General features: G+C 43.5%; 1 protein-coding gene and 2 pseudogenes across 10 annotated transcripts in view; 1 reads left to right on the forward strand and 2 right to left on the reverse strand.

Annotated features, from left to right (window-relative positions):
* Positions 1 to 23,163, forward strand: part of PTK2 (protein tyrosine kinase 2) — a 291,358-nt gene that overhangs the window by 10,440 nt on the left and 257,755 nt on the right. For all 10 annotated transcript variants that reach the window (XM_014589190.2, XM_006152112.3, XM_006152113.3 and 7 more), the window contains exon 3: positions 12,841 to 12,937. The gene's annotated coding sequence lies outside the window, so the exon portion shown is untranslated. The remainder of the gene's footprint in view (positions 1 to 12,840; positions 12,938 to 23,163) is intronic.
* On the reverse strand, positions 7,131 to 7,423 carry LOC102468048 (NADH dehydrogenase [ubiquinone] 1 subunit C1, mitochondrial pseudogene; annotated as a pseudogene).
* On the reverse strand, positions 10,242 to 12,170 carry LOC102485751 (glyceraldehyde-3-phosphate dehydrogenase-like; annotated as a pseudogene).

The raw sequence follows: 23,163 nt of genomic DNA on the forward strand, positions 1-23,163 counted from the left end.
TCACTGGAGAGACAGAGAGACAGAAAGTGAGAAATCACGCCCTAGGGAGATGGCCACACTGCAGTCTCTTCCCCTCCACTCTCCTGTCTGGATTTTGGGCACGCACACATGCGTGCCAGTTAAGAATTTCCAGGTGTTGACTGCAGTTGGCCATGTGGGAATCCAGCAACCTAACCATTACACCCTCTGCTGGTCCCAGTCTGCTTTACTTTTTAATTAACAATTGATGTTCCAAATACATTCGACTCCTAGAGCAACCGTTCTCACTCAAAGTCTAATAGTTTTTCTTTTTTAGTTGCCAGAGGGCATATGTGCTCACTAGGAAAGACCAAGAGACAGGAAAGTCTTAAGTTTTAAACAAATGTACTTTTTCTTCACCCATTTCTTTGTCTGTTGCAGTCAAACATAGTTCATCATCATTGTGGTTTGAGCAGAGAACTGACAGCATCTGATTTAGATTTGATTTGTCTGCCGGGTTGACAGTAGGCCCTAGAGCAGTTGGGGCAGAAGCAAGGGACCTGTCAGGTGGCCGTTTCAATTGTTTGGATGAACATGATGGTGTGTCAAGTTAGGATGGTGTTGGTGGACATGGAACAAAGTGGACAGTTTCTGGGTAGATTTGGCAGGAAGAGCTGACATTATTTGCTGACTAGATTGGATGGGAGAGAGTGGGAGATATCTCTATAACGAAGGTGCAGAGGAGCAGGTCAGTACCTAACCTTAGATAACTGTTGGGTATTTTATTCGCTTATTTTGGTGGTTTCATTTGTCTTAAGGATGTAGAAGCTGGTCCTGATGTATCCATCAGGGTTTGGCCAGTAAAACAGAAGCTGCTCTACAAACTTAGTACAGGAATTGGAATCCTTCACTACTGTTGGAAGTGCTAGGAGACCTCAAAGTCACGGCAGCAGGTGTGTAGTGAGCACGCCCCACAGGCTTGGTCTTCTGTCGTGGTACTGGCAGTTAGAGCACCTCTGTTTTCAGTAGTTAAAGTGGGTTTGCTCCTGAGGTCTTGATCAGAAGCCAGGGAGAATTCTCAGAAGTTGTTCTAGGCTTAGTGGCTAAAGTAGAGGAGTTCTACCCTCCCCTCCCCAAGACTAATGTTCTCTTTCATTACTGTGCCTTTTTTTTTTTTTGGAGAGGTTTTTGCTATAGGGTACGTGCTCTGGCCAGAAAGACAGAGAGAGACAGACAGAAAGTGAGAAATCACCCCCCCAGGGGGATGGCCACACCACAATCCCGTCTCCTCCTTTCTCCTCTTGGGATCTTGGGCACACACACACACAACACACACACCCGGTGTGAGTTTAAGCCACTGGGTCCAGGACTTGAACCATGGTCAACTACATGGGAGTCCAGTGACATAGCCATTATGCTATGCTAACTGCTGCCTCCCCCCACTTTTTAAAAGGATTTTGCCATAGGGTGCATGCGCTCAACATAGAGAGAAAATGAGAAATCACTCTCCAGGGGGAATGACTGTGTCACAGTCCCTTCTCCTTTATTCACATCCTGGGATTTTAGGCACACTTGCAAACGTGCCTGGCTTGGTTTTCAAGCTGACAGGTATGGGGACTCGAACAGTGGTCAGCCATGTGGGAATCCAGTGCCTTAACTGCTATACCACCTGCTGGCCTCGCACCAGCGCCTCTTAATATTAATTCCGAGTTGCAGCAGGAAGGGGTTTCTGGGAAATGCAGTCCCAGCTTCTCTGTGATGCACAGGCTAGCATGGCAGTGGTGCAGGGTGAACAAGTCAGTCTGACACAGCACCTTAAGCACCTGGATATACAAGTTGGGATTTTGGAAGAGAGATCTGAGCTAGAGTTAGCATTGAGATAGCACTTAAAGTGAACTTTCCTTGGTCCACCCACAAGTGGGACAGGCACTGTTGCATTATGCGGGAGACCCTGTGGGAAGGCTCCTGGTTGGTTCTGAGGCTTCCTCAACATGGCAGGTGTGTCTATGTGGCATGTCTGTGATCCTTGCTGACTTCGGGTTGGGGGAGGATTGCATTGTGGTGACCCTGTTGGCGAGTGATGAGCTGTTTGTTGCTGTTGACAGGCCAAGTAATACCTGAATATCTTCCACTGGGTGAAGGAGTGTGGAGGTCATTGATAACTTGCATAGAGAAGTTTTGGTGGAGGGGAGGGAGCCAGAGCCAGGGAAGAGAAGAATTTGTGATAATGGAGTATCTTGTGTATTTGTGTGTCCGTGTATGTGTGCTTGTTTATAGGACTATTTGTTTAATAGCTGCTGTGAAGTCTTTGTGGGATAATTTTAACATTTATGTCATCTTGATGTTGGCTTATCTTGATTCTTTTTCACATAGAGTTGAGATTTCCCTGTTCTTCCTATGCTAAGAGAGTTTGGATTGTATCCTTTACATTTTGTATATTCTGTTAGGAGACTCTGGGTTTTGTTTAAATCTGCCGATTTGGTGGTGGTTTGAATATCCGTCTTCTCTAATCTACCTGCTTCTGTTTATGTTCCAAAGTCATCAAGTAGCTTCTGTGATTTTCTAGTTGCTTCGTCCTGCTCGGCTTGGAGCCCTTCGTTTTGCTTCCATCACTCAGTGGTCTCCAGGTTTAGCTGGGCCAGGGTGCCCAAATGATTCATGTCCTTTGACAGGTATCTGGCCTGGTTCCTACAGGAGCTGCTTCTCTGAATTACTTTTTGGCTTTGATTCACAGATGGATCCTTCTTTTGGAGTTTCCTCCCTTAGTTCTTCTTTTTGATGTCTTTCTCAGGTAGACAGCATCACCTTATCAAATACCATGATAGCAACTATTGATAGTTGCTTAGTATGATTGAACGATGACCTCATCTTAAATGTATTGACTGTGCCTGTTGGTTTCAGTAGAATAGTGTTTAACATTTTAAGTCTTTCACACAATAAAATTTTATGGAGACATTGTTTGCAGCACAGTATAGAACAGTGATGAAGAACAGTCTTGGACACATTTTGCCTTGCTTTTCAGAGCTTATCTTGTTCCCTGCATGATGATCTCTAAGTTATTTAACCTCTCTAAATCTTTTTTCTCATCTGTTAAGTAGAGATTATCATAACTTCCATAAATGTGGTATAACACACAATTCTTAGCACATGCTACTCATATAAATAATTAAAAAACTTACCTTTTAAGACAGAATCAGCCTGATGTTCAGCAAATATAGTTCCTGACAGTGTAATTATTTCAGCTCTGGGAACTTAAAGGCTCCTCCCCATCTTTTCCTGATTTCTGTTGATGTATAAACTGGAAAGCAGTTTATAACGGGATGCTGGAAAAGTCATGACACATTTTTGCATGGAAAAACATGTCATGATTTTTCCGACAACCCAACACTTGTTACTCGGTCTGCATACAAAATGAGCAGTTTATTATTAGTGTTGTTAATATTGTATTTTCAAAATTCAGTAACTGTACAGCTTCTTTTCCCATAATGTAATCATTTACTGAGTGGCTTAGTACCAGTTAGATGGTAACCTGCCAAGCACTGGCCCAGAGATAAACAAGACCAGTATCTCTCCCCTAGCCGCTCCACAGTCTAGTATTAAAATATTTTTGGCTAGGAAGTTATTTTGAAGCATAAGGGAGCTTTTGTTTGCCTGGATGATTTTCATAATCACATATACATTCTTTATTTTTCGGGAAGTTAATTCTGACTTGTGTTCTTTCAGAATACAGGTTACAGCTTGTCTAAGTGCAGAAACTATTGGTAGACTGAGCTTTGAAAAAGGGAGACCCATATGAAATGGCCTGTGTTTGGGAGAGTGGAGTACTTTATAGCTGACAAAAATTGTTAGGTTGTTAAGAGTTGAGGAAGGTGCTTTGAGCCTCATATAGCAGTTAGCACCCAATAGGCATTTTCTCCTCTAGGAGCTCAGCCAACTTGCTTCATTCCTGCCAGATGTCTTACATTTGTCCGATTTCTGAAATTTGCTGGTATGTCATATTGAGTGTTACTCAGCTCTTGGTAGAGCTTTTTCGTCCTTCTTGCATTGGAAAGCCCAGATCATGTTTATTTTAAGAGTCACATTATGCGGATAATTTGGGAAACCAGATAGCAGTGTGATTTTGAGTGCTGATAAGCCAGTATTTCAATCCCTGGTCTCTAGTGTTTGCTTTGTGACCTTGGAAAATTGATTAACTTCTTTCAGCCTTAGTTTCTGTCTGTGTAAAATGGAAATAATTATAGTAACTAGTTTAGGCTGTGAGGGTTACAGAGCTAACATACCAGATACCCCACAAATGTGAAGCAGTTATGTTTATAAGTAGTACTGGGAGGCAGAGTTAGTGAGACATGAGTGACGGGGCTGCCCGAGTTGGACTGTGGTTTGATAGGAGAATGCTGTGAGCAAGGTCAGGAGAGGAGCACCACATGGTGATGAAGCTCAGACAGAGTGGTGATGGCCAACAGTTCAGTTTGCAGGTTAGAAAGGGGAAAGGGCTCTGAGCAGCCTGAAGCTCTATTTATTGCTTATTTAAAAATACCTCCATTCATAAAGAATGGGCAGGGAGTATCCATCTGAGAATAGCTTCAGAGAGATAAGAATATATTTTACTATATAATAAGCCAAGTTTAATTTTTCTTCATCCATCTGGAGCAAAGTAATTTTAAGGATTTTGATTATATATGAGGGATCTTCAAAAAGTTCATGAAAATGTGTATTATGGAAAGACTGTAGATTTTTTTTTTTTTTTTTTTTTTTTTTTTGCAATAAAGTAAGCTCTGTGCTCTTCTTGGTAGCACATATACTAAAATTAAAATGATACAGGTAAGTCTGTGCTTAAGAATGACATACAGATCCATAAAGGGCTCACATTTTAAAAATAAGGCAGATTATGAAAGACAAACATGTATGTCCTTGCTCAGTGTAGAGCACATGTCTGTACTCTGCAGCCGAAATGTAAAGATTTGAAGACGCAGAAATAGAGTAGACAACTGTAGATACCAGAGGCTGCATGAGGGAGAGGGTGAGTAGTGGGGGTGGGGAGGCACTCGAAAAAAGCATTTGAATAGGCACGGAGGTGCTTATATTGCCTCTTTGGAAAAGTCATGATGCATTTTTGCATAGAAGAATACATCATGACTTTTCCAGTGACCCAGTAAATAGGACATACGGGTTGTAGAATGACAAACCAGACCAACTGTAAAAAAGGGGATATTTTCTGCCATATGTGTGTGTGTGTGTGTGTGTGTGTGCACATGCATGTGTGCATGTATGAACTAGTAAACATCATCAGATCTTGGGTTCCATGTCTGATAGTGTGGTGGCTAGACTCTCAAAGTTCTGTAAGCTGTTGTTGAACTTTTCATCTTTAGAGGAGAAAGAAGATGTAGGATAAATATTTGTTTTCTCAGGAATAAAGAATAGTTTAAGCTCGCTCTCTCTCTTTAATTGCCAGAGAGAGTGAGAGAAAGCACACACCTCTCAGGGGTACATGGTCATGCGGCAGCTCTCTCCATCTCTCCATCCTGTTGGGATTTGGGGGATGTATGTTCCAACTGTGTCTGGCCATGTGGGATCTGGCTCCCTTAATGACTGGGCCACAGGGCAGCCTGAGAGTAGTTAATACCCTTTAAGGGCAGCTGATGCCTGTATGTCTGAATTCTAGTCCCACTTGCTTGCCTATTGTAGCATATGCCTGTGTGGTATATTGCATACAATTTGTAACTTACTGTCTAATTGCTACAGTTGCATTGCTAATGTTATAGCAAGCATTATATTTGGCTCTGAAAAGTGATAGCTAAATGAGAAATTGTCCTCTCCACAAAGCAATTCCAGTTGTGTGAGTGAGAAGTCAACCACTTGTAGCCTAGTAGGTGAATGCTGTGATAGGGGTGTGTGTAAGGGGTCGTGCATCCACATGAGTCTCAGGTGGGAGGAGGGTCAAGCAAAGCTTCTGGTTACACTTGAACTGACTTTTTTTTTTTTTTTTTTTTTTTTTTGAGAGGTTTTTTCGCTATAGGGCACATGCACTCGCCAGACAGACAGAGAGACAGAAAGCGAGAAATCACCCCCCCAGGGGAGGATGGTCACGCCGCAATCCCTTCTCCATTCTCCTCTCGGGATCTTGGGCATGCAGGCACACGCGCCTGGCGTGAGTTTTAAGCCACCGGGTCCGGGACGCGAACCGCGGTCGACTACGTGGGAGTCCAGCGACATAGCCATTATGCTAACTGCTGGTTCCCCACTTGAACTGACTTTTGAATGGTGATTAGGAGTAGGCAGGGTGAACAGGAAGAGCCTTGCAGCAGAAGCAGCAGCCTAGCATGACACTTCAAAGGAGAGCAGTTCATTGTGCCCATGCCATAGAAGGGACTGGGGGAGGGATGGGAAGGAGGCAGGAAACTAGTGGTTTAGTTCCGTGTACAGTTCGGCAACAGTTGTGTGCTGGAGATTTCAGTTTAATATTCCTCAGGAGACAGATATAGCTGAAGCTATGGAGGGTAAGAGAGAGTACTTAGAAGTACTTGGTATGAAGGAAGGGGCAAGCAGAGGAAGCTTAAGTGGGTAAGAGGCCAGAAAGGCCTATTTGTAGGATCGCCATGAGAGAGCAATGTCCCAGTGCTCAAAAGGAGGGTGGATATTAGTGACACTTTGTGTACTCCCACATGGTGACTGCAGTTCGAGTCCTGGACCCGGTGACTTGAAAATCATGTGGGGCATGTGTGCTTGTGTGCCCAAGATCCTAGGAGGACAATAGAGAAGGGAATGCAGTGTGGCCATGCCGGGGGTGGGGGGTTCTCACTTTCCTTGTCTCTGCCTCTCTCTCTGCCATGAGCGCACATACCCTAAGGCAAAAACCTAAATAAAGATCAGGGTGGAAATGTGTGCACTAGACTTATCACCTACAGTGCCTCCAATTTTTTTTTTTTTTAATTTCCAAAACAAGTTTTTATTCGTTGTTTAACCAATGTGTCTTTATCACTGACTCTGTTACTAGATGGTACCTTCTATACTGAAATGCATCTATCATGCTTTACAACTGACATTTTCTACCAGATGACACAATATGTACTATTTGAAGAACACAAGTATTTTCATTTTTTAATGTAATGATGCAAACACAAATGCTAACTTGATATAATTCACAAATACCTTTTTTTCCCCACATTTACAAATCATTGGATTGGTGAATCCAGAGAAACTGCTACAATCACTATGTGGTGTATGCTGTGTTTGTACTCCAACCCATTTCTTCTTTTATATTCTAAAACATCTTCATTATGTTGTTTGATGAGGTAGAGCCACAGGAACACCGAGGTGCCCAAGGTCAGCCCAACTTTCAGCCAGTTGGGGCTCTTGTTTGGCAGGTCTCGCAAGTAAGAACTTAGACTGTGCTGGAGAGCCACTTGGGAGCCTGGCGGGGGCCAGCAGCTGCGAGAGGGGGGCGAAGCAACCCGGAGGGTGCCATCTCGCCAGGCCGGGCTCTGCCTCCTCCGTAGTGCCTCCAATTTTTAAACCTGTGTCTGTTTTAGTCCTTAGACTGGAGAATATTCTGGAGCCACACGTGCTGTGTGATGGGTCTTCTAGGCTCCTCAGAGTGCGTGAGTGGGGAGGCACGAGTTACAAGCAGTTTTTGTTAGGTGAGCTCTCTTGATCAGTATTGACTTGGTGGGACTGAGTGTTGAAGTCGTAGTGCTAAACTCTTGCCTCCCACCCCCCCCCTCAGTTTTCTAGGGGCCATGTGCATTTGCTGGAGAAGGCACCCCTCATGAGGCATGGTCATACCGCCATCCCTTCTGCTAGGTTTCTCCCTCTTGAGATTTTGAGCACGCATGCACACGTACCTGGCGCGTTTTCAATCCACTGGGTCTGAGACTTAAACCATGTGATTGGTCATGTGGGATCCAGTCACCTTAACCACCAGGCCATGGGCTGGCCCTGTAGTGCTAAATTTAAAGGAATCACTGCATTTACAGTTGAGTTTTCACTGGGAGATATAGTAGCTGAATTATTTTCAGAATTGGATACATTTATGGGAAATAGTAAATGAAATGGAAATTTTATGGCCATAGAGTTGGCTGCTTGATCTGTTTGTAAGCTAACCAAAATATACTTTATTTTCCCATCTTCAAGGGAAGTGAACAGAGAGAATGGATGAACTGATCACAGTGACCAAACCAGGACACGATAAAAGGAGGACTGTAATTTTGGTGTCTTGAACCTGAGTTCAGGGGGCTTTTCAGGACTCTGCTGCTTTTTAAACTTTAAGGCACAGTTCATTTAAAAGCCCTCTTTTCTGTAAAGAGGGTTTGTGAAGAGCTAAGCTCTGTGTGACCTCAGCAAATCTGTAGCTTTTGCTGTAGCCCTGCCCTGGGGCCATGCCTTGCCCCTTTGCCACCTGGTGCAGAGCATTGGTGGGTTGTTTCAGCCTTTCCTTCTTCCCTGGACCACTCCCCCCCCCTTTTTTTTAAGATTAAAATCACATTTATAGTGTGTTTTTCCTTCTTCTGACAGCAACAATACACGTTAATTCTAGAACCTGTAAAAAAAAAAAAGCTGCACCCAAAAAATAGCTATCAGTAAATTGCCAGGGATAACCATGGGTAGGATTTTAAAAGATTTTTCTAGTCTTTTTTCATGAGCATGATCATCTTTTTTGGGAGTTTTTTGCTATAGGGCGTGTGCTCACCAGAAAGACAGAGAAACAGAGAGACAGAAAACAAGAAATCATCCCCCGAGGGGATGGCCACACCACAGTTTCTTCTACTCCATTCTCCTCTTGGGATCTTGGGCATGCATGCACATGTGCCTGGTGTGAGTTTAAGCTACCAGGTCTGGAACTTGAACCATGGTTGACTACATGGGAGTCCAGTAACATAACTATTATGCCAACTGCAGGTCCCATGATCATATCTTTTTAAGAATCAAAGTAGAAATATAAATATATAGATTATATGTGGAAACCCACCGTCTCCAAGGAGAATAGAGCAGCCTCCTTTTTTTCTCTCTTTATTCATCTTAGCAGGGTGTTGGGGGTGGGCAAAGAGGGGACCTTTAGATTCTGAGTGTGTGCCCTGCCTACTTCAGGTGGACTGACCTGGGGTTCAGATGGTGGTCGGCTGCTCTAGAGCAGTGTATTACCACTGTACCATGACCCACACACTCTTTTTGTTTAAAAAATAATACACACATGTGTAACCATATTCAGTAAAACAAAAAAAGTGCCAGCCTCTTTCTCCTCTTCCATTAAGTATTGCCATCCTAACTTCTGTGACAGTATTTCTCTTTTATAGTTTTGCTCCCTATTATGTGTCCTCAATATAAGGGTTAACTTGTGCTTAGTTTTAAGTTTTATGTGAGTGGACTCATGGTATAATTGTAATCAGTGATTGATCAGTGACAAAGTCGACACTGTAGAGCAATGAAGAAGGAGAACTTTTTCAGTGAATGATACAGGATAATTGGCTCTCTCTGGTGCTGGGGGGAATGCAGTAATAATCTGCCTTATACAGTATCTCTCTTTCTCTCTTGTTTTTGTTTTTTGGTCCTAAAGAGCTATCTAGGGACCAGCAGGTGGCGTGGTGGTTAAGGTGTTGAACTCCCACATGGCCGACCATGGCTCAAGTCCTAGACCTGGTGACTTGAAAATCATGCTGGGTGTGTTTCCGTGCCTGCCCAAAGTCCAGGAGGAGAATGGAGAAGGAATTGTGGCGTGGCCATTCCCCCTGAGGAATGATTTCTTACTTTCTCTTTTACTATCTCTATCTATCTGTCCCTGGTGAGTGCATGTGCCCTATGGCAAAACAAAACTAAACAAAATAAATAAGAATCAAAGCCTCAAAATAGTTTATATTTCTTTTTCCTTTTCCTTTTCTTTCTTTTTTTTTTTGGTTGATACAATGTACTTTATTGATGGTTCATAAGTAGGGCTCCCTGAGCCCCTCCCCTTCTCCAGGGAGTCTGGGATGGAAAATGTGTCAAGGAGGAGAGATTCTCAGTGTGATGTGGACTGAATGGGAACAGGGCCTCCCCAGCAGCCAAGAACTTCTCTTGTCCTCGTCCTAATGCTAGGGCTGGTGGTCTGGGGTTCTACTCCTCAGAAACCATGTGAACCAGGAGGTCTACCACCCTGTTGCTACAGCCAAATTCATTGTTATACCAGGAAATGAGCTAGCCAAAGTGGTTGTTGAGGGCAATGCCAGTTTCAACATCAAAGGTGGAGGAATGGGTATCACTGTTGAAGTTACCAGAGACAATCTGGTCCTTGGTGTAGTCCAGGATACCCTTCAGGGGGCCCGCGATGCCTGCTTCATCACCTTCTCATCATATTTGGCAGCCTTCTCCAGGTGGCATGTCAGGTCTGTGACTAGGACATGTTGCAGGGTGGGGACATAAAAAGTCATGCCTGTGAGCTTCCTGTTCACCTCTGGAATGGCCTTGCCCACAGTCTTAGCAGTGTCAGTCAATGCCAGGATAATGTTATGGGCAGCACCATGGCCATCATGCTACAACTTCCCTGAAGGGCCGTTTACAGTCTGCTGGGTGGCAGTCATGGCATGGACTGTGGTCATGAGTCCCTCCACAATGCCAGAGTTGTCGTGGATGACCATGGCCAGGGGTGCTAAGTAGCTGATGGTGCAGGAAGCATTGTTGGCAGTCTTAAGGAAGCTGTCATACTTCTTGTGGTTCGCGCCCACACAAACATGGGGGGGGCATCGGCGGAAGGGGCAGAGATGACCCTTTTGGCCCCACCTTCAAGAGAGTCTCAACCTTCTCCATGGTGGTGAAGACATTGGTGGACTTCACAACATATTTAGCACCAGCGTCACCCCCATTTGATGTTGGTGGGATCTTGCTTGTGGAGGATGGTGATGGACCTCCCATTGATGACAACCTTCCTGTTTTTAGCCTAGACAGTGCCGTCAAACTTGCCATGGGTGGAATCATGCTGGAACATGTAGACCATGTAGTTTAAGTCAATGAAGGGATTGTTGATGGCGAGAACTTCTACTTTGCCAGGGTTAAAGGCAACCGTGGTGACCAGATGCCCAATATGGTCAAATCCATTTACCTCACCCTCATGGCTCCAGGATGGCTAGCCCTGCACCAGTAGATGTGGCTGTCTGTTGAACGGGGAAGGGCGGAGAGCCACGGGCTCCTCTTGAAGAGCGGAGAGCCACGGTCTCCTCTTCTTTATGACTACATGATCTTTGTATCTCAGGCTTATTGATTGTTGGCATCATTTGTTTCTTCCAGGTCTTATCCCACCCACTCACCCTTTTTTTCCCCCCTGTCTGTGTGGGTCTCTTTTATGTAAGAGGCTTTTCTCACTTGTCTGGTAATTATTTCCTAGTGGTGAATCAAGAAGTTCTTTGGACACTTTAAGCACATGGATGTAAGGCCTTTTGACTTTGTTTTGTATCAAGATATTCTGGGGGGACCAGCAGTTAGCGTAATGGCCATGTCGCTGGACTCCCAAGTAGTCGACCATGATTCGAGTCCCAGACCCAGTGCCTTAATTAAACTCACGCTGGGTGCGTGTGCGTGCGTGCGTGCCCAAGATCCTGAGAGGTGAATGGAGGAGAAGGGATTGCGGCGTGGCCATCCCCCGTGGGGGCTGATTTCTCGCTTTCTGTCTCTCTGTCTCTTTCTGTCTGTCTTGGCCAGCACACGTGCCCTATAGCAAAAATCTCTCCAAAAAAAAAAAAAAAAAGATTCTGGACAGGCCATCTGTTGGGAAATCCTCAGTGTTGGTATCTTTAGGTCTTTGCTTTAGCCGATCAGAATCCCTAATAAGGATAGATGGTCTAACAGTCTCTTTCCTTCAGGGTAAAGATCCAGCTACCTGAATTCTGGGAGCTGAGTGTGCAGAAGGTGGGGTGGGAGCTAGAATGTGTACTCAGTGACTAAACCCACCCCTGGTATGCCTCGTCAGGTTGTCTTCTGTCTGAAACATTGCTTTTTCCAGAGTCGTCTTCTGGGTTGGGGAGAGGGGTCATATAAAGGCATAGAGTGAATTTGTTGCAGGATAGATGTCCTTCACCCAGCCTCCATCTTTGTTTGGCCTTTTTCTTCTTTACCCCCAGTTTTGTGTGCAGTTAGTGTGACCAGCTCCGCAGGTTCTGCCCTGTGGGTGGACTTGGCCATCAGTGCTGCTGGCTGCTGGCTGCTGGCTGCTGGCCTACGGTCTGGCTGGCTTGGACCTGCTGAGTCATTTGCTGTGCTTTAATCTTTTACAGTTTCAGTTTCCTCCCAGTTTTTTTTTCCTTTTCTTTTTTTCTGTTTTCTGTCTTCTGTATTAGAGGCTTTTCTCACAGCTTCAAGTTTTGTCACTTGTTCTCCTTTCAGTTCTTGCTGTCCCATGTGTTTGATTCTTTAAGTGTCCTATCTTTTTTACATTTCCTTAATGTAATTTTAGTTGGGAGGGAGTAAGGTAGATGTTTTTTCTGTTTGGTATCGCACCCCTAACTTAACCAGCCAACATGACAGATCAGTTTATGCTTGTTGATGTTTTAATAGTTATCAGTCATTCCATATGTATTTTTTTATAAAATAATTATTTTTATTATTATTTTAAGTTGCTATAGGGCAGGTGTGCTCACCAGAGAGACGCAGAGAAGTGTGGGGGGAGTGATGAGAAAGCAAGCTGCCAGGTTTAGGACTAGAACTGTGGTTGGCCATGTGGGAGTATAGTGCTTTAAACACTGTGCCACCTACTGGCCCCTGCATGTATTTTCTCCAACTAGAATAAGGATTTGAAGACCGGCCTCAAAATTTTTTTTATTCCTCAAAGAATGCATGGTAGGTAGTGAAGAAACACACATGGGGTCGTGAACACAACAGAACTTGGAAAAAGCAGTGAGCTGCATCTTGTCTGTCTTTCAGGTTCCCTCTGAGTACTATGGCAAGAGGAAAGAGAAACTAAGAATATTTTTAAATAGTCATTTTGTTTCTTCACGGAATTACTGTGGCCTTCTGAACTGTGAGTATAATTCTTTTTCGCCCTTATATTTTGTATTTTTTCTTTTGTGTTTTTCACGTTCAGGGTCTCTGATGTAGAGTAGAAACAGGAGGCAGTTGCTTTTGCAGGGTAGGCGAGGGAGGAGACACATGTGGCTTAGTGCTTACTATGTGTCTTGATAGACTTGATAGACTTCTCTGATACAGGCAGGTAGTATAATGATGGTAGTTAATATAGCAATAACAGATGCTTAGAATAGTGTTTAGTACATTATAAACACTTTTTCTTTTTTTAATTGCCAGAGAACATGGTTGCTCACTAGAGAAACACAGAAAAAGGAAGAAAGCACCCCTAATGGGATATGGTCATGCAGCAATCTTTTCTCCATTGCTTTATCCTATTGGGGTTTGGGGCATGCATACACATTTGCCTGGTGTTTGTGCAAGCTGCTCAAGCTGGGACTTGAACTGTGGTCAGCCATGTGGAATCTAGCTTCCTTTAACTGTTGGGCCACAGGGCCCGCCCATTATTGTGAACACTCAAGTTGCAGTTGTTGATTGAATTCCTACAGTAATTTTCTGAGTAAGGTTTACTGTTCTCCCATAATCTATATTTGCATAAGCCAAAATATAGAAAGGTTAAAGGTTATTAATTAGTAAATGGCAAAGCTGGCATTCAGATTTGTTCTGGTGTCAGTGTGTGATCGTTACTAGTACCTTATTCTCATGGACTCTGGATCCAGCAGGTGTTGGCTTAGCTACTTATTTACTATTTTAATCTTAATCATAATATTTAATCTACCTAAACCTAGTTTTTTCATCTGACAAAGGGAGTCAGTATAGATTCTCCCTGTGGGATTGTATAAAGTGCTGTGAGAAATGTGTTTAACAATGAACATTCTTGGCAGTTAGCGGCATGGTCCCTGTTTTGATGAAGGAACATTCCTAGAGAGAACAGACAGCTTGTAATTTGGTAGTCCATAGCTTGTGGAATTTAGTTCTCGTTCCACAAGTGGGAAATTATAGCATTGAGAGTCCGTCTCAGTTGGTCTTCTTTCCTTTTTTTTTTTGGAGAGGTTTTCTCTATAGGGCGCGTGCGCTCACCAGACAGACAGAGACAGAGAGACAGAAAGCGAGAAATCGCCCCCCAAGGGGGATGGTCACGCCGCAGTCCCTTCTCCTCCATTCACCTCTCAGGATCTTGGGCACGCACGCACACGTGCCCGGCGTGAGTTTTAAGCCACTGGGTCCGGGACATGAACCGTGGTCGACTACATGGGAATCCAGTGACATAGCCATTACGCTAACTGCTGGTTCCCAGTTTGTCTTATTTCTAAAGACAGTTTTTTGGCTAGGTCTGGTGGTAAATCAAGGACAGATAGGTATATAGAAAGTCCATAAATCTCTCTTGGGGTGTTGGCATTGCTAAGCTTCTTGTTTTACCAATATGTTGCTACAGTAAATATTAGGTAGTTGGGAAAGTTATGACATACTTTTTATGTTTTTTTTATCCAAAAATGTGTCATGACTTTTCCAGCAACCCAATACTTAAGCATAACTCAGACTCCATGAAGTCAGAATTCATGTAATTTTAACCAGTATTGAATTCTACTTTGGCGGGTGTCTTTGAGTAAGGGCCCTCATTGTTTTTCCATTTCCATGTGAGGTATAGTTTACTTTTCCCTTTGTTCTCCTTCTCCCAAATCCCCTTCTGTCTCTGCAGTAGATAAGAGGGAAGGGACTACATTGTACTGTTTCAGTTTGCAAGCAAGGCCTAGAAATCTGGCTCCTGTTGTCTAATTCCTGCAGCCCTTTATGGGCAAAGGAGAAGCCTGTGCTATGACAGATGTGGACAACTGATACAGCCTGCTCTTTGCTTCCCCCTCCCCCATCCATCTTACACCTTTTTCCCTGTAACAGTGCCTTTTATTTGTTTGGGTGCAAATCTGCTTTTAAAAGTCCTTGAGGGTAGTTTCTGTTATTTCATCTCAACCCACAGTGAATTTTTTTCACCAAATGCTGACTGAATAATGTTTAATGCTTGTCACAAAGTAAGTTTTTTTTTGTTTGTTTGTTTGTTTTTGCAATAGAGCATGTATGCTTGCCTGAGAGAGACAAAGACATGAGGAGGGGGAGTGAGAAATCACTCCCGGGGGGATGCCCACATCTCAATCCTTTCTCCTCCATTCTCCCCTCAGGATTTTGGTCATGCACACACATGTGCTCAATGTGATTGTCAAGCTTGTGGGCCCAGACTGAAATCACAGAGTTGACTATTTGGGATCCAGCTCTCTCAACATTTATGCCACCTGCTGTTCCTGAGTTCTCTTTTCTTAATAGATCCAAACAAAAGAGAATCTGAAATAGAATTTTCTTGTAATGTTAATTATAAAATGTTTTCCTCATTAGTATGGAGCACAAGACAATTTCATAGAGAAGTTACCGTGTGTTGTGTAATGTGCAGCTGAATGTAAACCTGACAGGTAAAGTGACATGCCAGCTCTTGATAACCCATTGACTCGTTGACATTTTTTAGCACTAGGATAAAATATACTCATCCTGGTTTGACTTTTTTTCATCTGGGGGGTGGGCAGCATTTGAAAATATATTAACTCAGGAAAGTAGCCTCATGACCCGTGTTCCAGTAATACAGCCTCCCACCCCCATTCTGCACAGATAGTCAGGCCATATAAGTAAATATGGCTTCCTACCCAGAGCCTTACTGGATGTGGAACTGAGACCAGTCCCCTTGATTTCTCTGAGCACCCCGTTATAAACTCCCTAAATTCAGTTGAACCCCTGTAGCGTGGGTTTGAGCTGTTGTGTTGGCGGCAAAAACTTGTGAGGGAGGTGTTTCAGAATTATCAGAGTTCTAGGAGAGCAACAGAGAGTTTGGGAGGAGTTGCATTGCTGGGTGTCCAGGAAGTTGAACATCGTGAACAGGAAGGAGGGCTGCCCTGAGACCCTGTGGCACACCCCCGTGTTTCTGAGTGAAAGTGTCTGTTTTTGCACCAGGGCAGGTGAGCGCAGATGAGATAGATTGATTCTGAAGTTTGGGGGCTCTTTTCTCAAGGTGCTAGATTGCCAGATCATGGCTCTTGTTCACACAGAAGTCTACTTTTGGTAGTGTATTTGAGAGACAGGGTGCAGGCAGTTTAATGTGGGCTAGATGATAGTGCTTTGCTCTGGAAGTGTTCATAAAGGTCCATGCCACCCACTTGGTCAGCACGGGCTCCCAGGGGATGTGGTGCCCTCATAGAGTCCTGACTAGTAGGTGTGCGTTGGCATGGCAGCTAGAAGAGAGCTTGGGGGTATGCAGCTTTTCTGCTAGAGCAGTGGCTGTGGTTGGGGAGAACAGAGAATGGCTGAGAAGCAGTGGCCTGATTGTGAGGTTTCCAAATCATATTTGGGAGTGTGATTTATGCTGGGGGCAGTGGAGATGGACTAGGCGGTGTATGTATGTATGTGTGTATTTATATGTGATTAAGAGTTAAGAGAGATCAAATAGATGTGATTAAGATGAAAAGGAACAATTTTCAATAGTCTTCTCATCCCCTAGTTCCATTCCTCATAATTGTCTTTTTACTTATTTTTAATTGCCTGAGGGTATATGCGCTTGCCAGAGGGAGAGAAAGAGGGCGTGTTCATGCTGCAGTCCCTCTTCCTCCATCCCGCCTTTCAAACAGGATTCTGGGCACGTGTGCATATGTGCCTGGTGTGTATTTCAAGGCACCTGGGCTGGGATTCGAACTGTTGTCATGTGGGATCCACCTCCCAGTGCACAGGGCCAGCCTCCATATTCATCTTCTTTAACCATTTTCCATTTTAGACTCTTGTAGTAACCTCCCTGACACTTCGTTATGTGTACATCTTACTATTTGTGGCTTCTCAATTTTAAGTGATCTCTTGATTTTCCTGATTTGGAATATAAGGATTTAGCTTACTTAGACTATTCTCTACATCTCTTCCTGTACCTGTCCTAGTCGGAGAGTTTGTATGTGCACTTTCCTTTTAAAAGTGGTTTATGTAATTTTAACAATGTCTTTTATTTGGGTCAATGATTTGTCTGGGTATCTTCACTCCTCTGTAAGATAAAGATAGCATTGACCTGAATATTGGTTTTTCCCCTCCACTTCTCTTGTGTCTGCCTGTCCTTTGTCCTATTTTTATGTTTTTGTTATTACTTTTACTTGTCAGAATTTTTAGCATTTGAATTAAATCTGTGTCCCTGGTCAGGTGTTCTGGAGGCTGCTCATGGATTGAACTCTAAAAATCAGCATAATTGTTTTTATTTATTTATTTATTTATTTATTTATTTTTGGAGAGGTTTTTGCTATAGGGCGCGAGCGCTCGCCAGACAGACAGAGACAGAGAGACAGAAAGCGAGAAATCACACCCAAGGGGGGATGGCCACGCCGCAGTGCCTTCTCCTCCATTCTCCTCTCAGGATCTTGGGCACGCACGCACACATGTGCCTGGTTTCAGTTTTAAGCCACCGGGTCTGGGACTCGAACCACGGTCGATTACATGGGAATCCAGCGACATAGCCATTACGCTAACTGCTGGTCCCAGCATATTGTTTTTCATTTTGGTGATCATTTTGTTATTATGAGTCTCTCTCTTTTATTTATTTTATTTTATTTTTAAAAAATTTGCTAGAGGGTACGTGTAGTGGCTAAAGAAAGGGAAAGTGAGAAAGCACTCCTTTATGGGAGATGGCCACACCAAAATCTTCTTTTCTGCATTTCTCTCTTTGGGATGTTGGGTATGCACTTTCATGTGTTCAGTGCATTTTCCAAGCCAGTGAGCCTGGGAATTAAACTACACACAGTCAGTCATGTGGGATCCAGCTACCTTAACCACCACATTGGCTGGGCCCTGTCTCTTTTTTGTGAGCACCTGTTTTTTTAAAAGAATTATTTTATTTAACTTTATTTTAATTTGATGAGAGAGAAAAAGAGAAAGTGAGAAAGCAAGCCACCAGGTTCGGGACTTGAACTATATAGTTGGCCATATGGGAGTCCAGTGTCTTTAACCACCACGCCACCTGCCAGCCTTTATGAGCATCTGTTTTTAAGGATCACAAACCTTGCTGGATTTGGTCAAAGGAGTTTTACTTGTTTGCTTGCCCATTTTAAATTTCTTCAGCTTTCTCCATAGCTTTAACTTCCAAGTTGTTTTTCCTTTTGTTCTTCTTGGTATTTAGTTTTCTTTCGGGAAAGTGGTATTCTTGTATTTCTGATGGTCTTTGCTTGTCTGTAAACATGTGAGAAAGCAGGACCGGCAGTTTGTCGAGTTAGCGCTCTCCTGCTGGGAATTCATAACTGAAGTGCTCTGCTTCAGAGTGTGCTCTTAGTAGGCTACGGGCCCTAAATCACAAAATGAAAAGGGTTTTCCTATGGATGTCAACATCCATGCTAGAAACATTTGCTTTATTTTCTAGATAAATACTGTTGGGATTTTAAAAAATTATTTAATTTTATTTATTCATTCATTTATTTTTATTTTGACCAGAAAGAGAAAGAGGGAAAGTGAGGAATCAAGCTGCTGCCAGGTCCAGGACTTGAACTGTGGTCGGCTATGTGGGAGTGACCAGCACTTTAACCATCATGCCACGTGCTGATCCCCCTGTTAGGATTTTTATATGAGGGCAAATGCTGGATTAGCCTGGCCACTAGTTAGTTAACCCCTATGTTTTAACCCCTTGCTCTTAGGCCAACCCTCCGTAGTGCCTCATGGCCAGAAGCCCAAAGCCTCTTGATGATTCAGTTGAGTAGTTTGTCTCTGTTTCATACATCACTGTGCATGAAGCCTCTCTTTCACAGTAGGTGTTTGTTGGAGTCATCTTTTAGTGACTGCCCCCTCCCCACTTTTTTCTTGGAGAGGTTTTTGCTATAGGGTGCATGCGCTTGTCAGAAAGACAAGAGAGAGACAGAGAGAGAGAGAGCGAGAAATTACTCCTCCAGGGGGATGGCACCGAAATCCCTTCTCCTCCATTCTCTTGGGATCTTGGGCACGCACGCACATGTGCCCGGCATGAGTTTAAGCCACTAGGTCTGGGACTCGAACCGCAGTCAACTACATGGTAGTCCAGTGACATAGCCATTATGCCAACTGCTGGTCCCGATATCCCCCTTTTTAAAAAAGAATTATTTTATATATTATTTTTTTAAATTTGCAATAGGGCATGTGCATGTACCAGAGAGAGACAGAGATAGAGATGGGGGAGAGAGGAAAAGAGGAAGAGTGAGAAAGAAATCTGCCAGGTCTGGGACTCAAACCATGGGTCAGCCATGTGGGAGGGAGTCCAGCGCCTTAATTACCATGCCACCTGCTGGTAGTTTTTAAAGTTTTTTATTGTTAGATTTCTCTTTCTCTTTTCTTTTTCTTTTTCTTTTCTTTTTCTTATTTCATAGTTTTGTTTCTCCAAAACCTTCAGAGTGAAACTGAAACCACTGAGAATTATCTACAAACTTTTTAAAGCATTTTTTCCTTTGATATACTGTCTTAAATAGGATAGATGTCTCAGTAAAAATTTCAACTAAAAGATGGCCAAAAGATTTGAAGGGACATTCCATCTATTACATGTGTGTGACAATAAACAAATAAAAGATGATCAACCTCAGCAGTCACTAGAAAGTGTAAGTCACAGCCACCATAAGATGCTGTTGCACCCCATTGTGATGCCAGCACTAAAGCCAGACAGAAGATGTTCAGTTTGGGTGACAAGGAGGTGAATAACTACGAGGTCGTCTGGAAAGTCATGCCCTATTTTCTATCTTTCTATGCAGAATGTGTCATGACTTTCCCAACAACCCAGTGGAACTCTTGTGCTTTGTTGGTGGGAATGTAGAACATTCTAGCCACTCCGGAAACCAGTTCGGTGGTTTCCTATAAAGCTGAACATACACATGTCATATAACTTAGCAGTCCTTCTTCTGTATACTCACCTGAGAGAAGTGAAAACATGTTCACCCCAAGACTTCTGTGTTACTACATACAGTAGCTTTATTCCTAAATGGCTGGAAATACTCAAATGACCATCAGCTGTCATGTGGATAAACAGATAATGAGATACCTCTGTAGTGGAATCCTAAGCAATAAAAAGGATCCCAGTGAAGACAGCAAAGTAGGTGAACCTCCAAAGACTGATTCCATTTATATAGCATTTTGATAAAGGCAAATCCAAGAACAGGAATCACATCAGGCTTACCTTAGGCTGGGGGCAGGGGTGAGGAGAGAATTGTGTACACGAAACACACAGGCATTTCTTGGGGTGATGGAAATAGTCTGTGTCCTCAGTGTGCTTGGTGGTTATACAGCTGAATGTCAGAACAGCTCGTTTTCACTGTGTGTAAGCTATTCCTCAAGACGTGAAACTTTAAAAAGAAGAGAGGCCAGCTAGGTGGTGGGGTGGTTAAGGCGGCTGGATCTCACACGGCTGATAGGCGCTATTCACATCCTGGCCCCTGTATCTTGAAAAAGACACCGGACATGTGTGTATGGAGAATGGAGGAGAAGGGATTGCAATTTGTCATCTCCCTGGGCAGTGATTTCTCAACTTTCTTTTATCTGTCTCTCTCCAGTGAGCACACATGCCCTGTAGCAAATTTAAAAAATAAAAAGAAACAATGACACATGTATATGCAACAGATACACACACACCACATTCATTTGAGCTAGAAGGACTTCCAGTTGGACTTAACTTTATTTTTCTGTTACTAGGTATCAAGGAAGTTTAACTGAGTAGATTTCAATATGGCACTGTTTTGGAAAATAAGTAATCTTGGAATCTTTGGTTGATTTAGGCAATCTGATTTATTTGTGGCCTAAACGCTTTATCGTGATGTTTGTCTTTGTATAATGAGATTGTATATTGTAGAGGTCATATAATTAGCACAAATAAAAGACATTTTGAGAGTTAAATTAAGATTCTTCTATATTGTTCATACCCTTGTAGTTCTGGAGAAGAGTAGTTTTATCAGCTTTTCAAAATGTTGTCTCTGATATTGATGGTACAAATTTAATTATATGGTCTTTATCTCTATTTTTTAGTTAATCAGCTATAATTGTAGGAAACGATTATACACACACACACACACACTTTTTTTTTTAAAAGAGGTTTTTGCCTTAGGACACATGTGCTCACTAGAGAAAGACAAAGACATTGAGAAGGAAAGTGAGAAATCACTCCGAGGGGTTGGCCACACCACAATCCCTTCGCTTCTGTTCTCTTCCTGGGGTCTCAGGGATGCACACACACATGTCCGTCGTGAGTTTGAAGCCACTGGGTGCAGGACTCAGATCGCAATTGGCCATGTGGGAGTCCAACGACATAACTCTTACGCCATCTGCTCTTCCCGGAAATGATTATATTTTAAACTGCTAGGAATGATTTGAGAATGTATACAGTAAATAATAAAAATTAGCCTCCCTAAGAGCTTAAAGATTATTATGATTATAAATTAAGTCTTGAAAGTACATATGAGGGGCTGTAGGTAACCCAGCTGCAGGGTGTGACACTATGAAGGTGAACCACATGGGAAAGTTCCCAGTTCATGTCTGGAGACCCCTGTGTGCATGCTCAATGCCCAGGGCTGAACGAAGCTGGGGGTGGACTACCACATCAAAACCCCTCTTGGGAGGCTGGCCCCATGATCTACTGGTTAAAGAGCTAGATCCCACATGGCCAGCTGGGGAAGAAATCTCTGCCCTAGTGGCTTGAAAAAAACACCAAGCATGAGTGAGAATGCCCCAAATCCTGACAGGAGGAGAAGTGGAGGACAAGGGATTGTAGTATGACCATGGCCCTTCTGGGAGTGCTTTCTCTCCCCACACCCCCACACCATAGTGAGCACATGCCTCCCTGTGCTGCCCCCCACCCAAAAAAAAATTCCCAAAAACCCCTTTGAGGATGCTTATCTTTTGGTCCCTATTTTGCTTGCTTGTGGAAGAAATAAAAATCGAAACAAGGGACCAGCAGCTGGCATAGTGGTTAAGGCATTGGACTCATGGTTGACCGTGATTTGAGTCCCAGATCTGGCAGCTTGAAACTCATGCTGGGCATGTGTGCGTGTTTGCCCCAAACCCCGCAGTTTGGAGGAGAAGGGATTGTGGCATGGCTGTCCCTCATAGACTGATTTCTTCTTAACGAGATCTCTTTCTCCCTAGCAAGTCCATGAACCCTATAGCAAAAATGTCTGTAAAAAAATTTTTTTAAGTATGCATAAGGATTGTTTTTTGCCTTGTGGAACTTTTTTTTAAAAAAAATCTATTTGTTGCCTTGATGAGAGAGAGAAAACCCTCACCAGGGTTGAGACAAAGTTCTCCCAGCCTTCAGCCAATCTGAAATATGGGCACGTGTGTGCCTGGTGTAGTCAGGGAGGTCTCCAGACTTGAGCCAGGAATCGTCCCCCATGCGATCTCAGAGTATCATTCTCCTGGGGCACTGCTTTCTGGTCCCTGCTTCGTGGTACTCTGACGTCCTGTGGAGCAGCTATTGAGCATGTCCCCCCAATAAACTGTTGCTTAAAAAGCCACTGTAGTGTATGGGAGGGAAATTAAAGTATTGTATGTGTTCATTTTTCATTGAACTATCACTTCTTTATTTGACCTAGAAAATAAGCTTTAATTTTTTTTTTTTTTAAACTAGAGGGCTCATACTTTTCTTGAACAGCACTTTACTACTGTCCAAGGAGCTGGCCCTAGATGTTTTTCTTTTTTTAATTTGTGGAATTGAGATTATTGTTCATAATGAATGCCAGAACAGTATCCCCAGTACCAAAGTGAAACCTTTTATAAAATGATGCACCATCAGGTGAATACATTTGTATGTTCTACAGTTTTTATCTACTGGAGACATCTGCTTTGAAATGAAGAGAGTGTAGAAGAGTAATGATGTCTGGGTTGTAGGGACGACACCCCAGAACCAGGCTCCATACTGGAATTGTATGTAGACTGAACTGGGAGGATTTGGGCAACCTGAAATGATAGCTTGTTCAGGACTGGCAGGGTCAGGTCGATGGAGGGTGCCTGGGGTGTGTGAGACAGGGTCTTACTGTGTCGCGATTCTCATCCCTTAGCCTCTAAAGTAGCTGGGACCACATGCTGGTGCCCCCATATCTGGTTCTTAGGATAGGGTTCTTAGGATAGGCCAGGAACCCAGCCTAGGCCTTCCTGTGGTCCTGCCATCCGAGCAGTAGCCTCTGCCAGCAGGCTAGAAGGGGGGGAGGGGAGGAGGGGACTGTG

Source organism: Tupaia chinensis, unplaced genomic scaffold (assembly GCF_000334495.1).
Source record: "Tupaia chinensis unplaced genomic scaffold, TupChi_1.0 Scaffold000335_1, whole genome shotgun sequence".
Classification (NCBI taxonomy): Eukaryota; Metazoa; Chordata; class Mammalia; order Scandentia; family Tupaiidae; genus Tupaia; species Tupaia belangeri.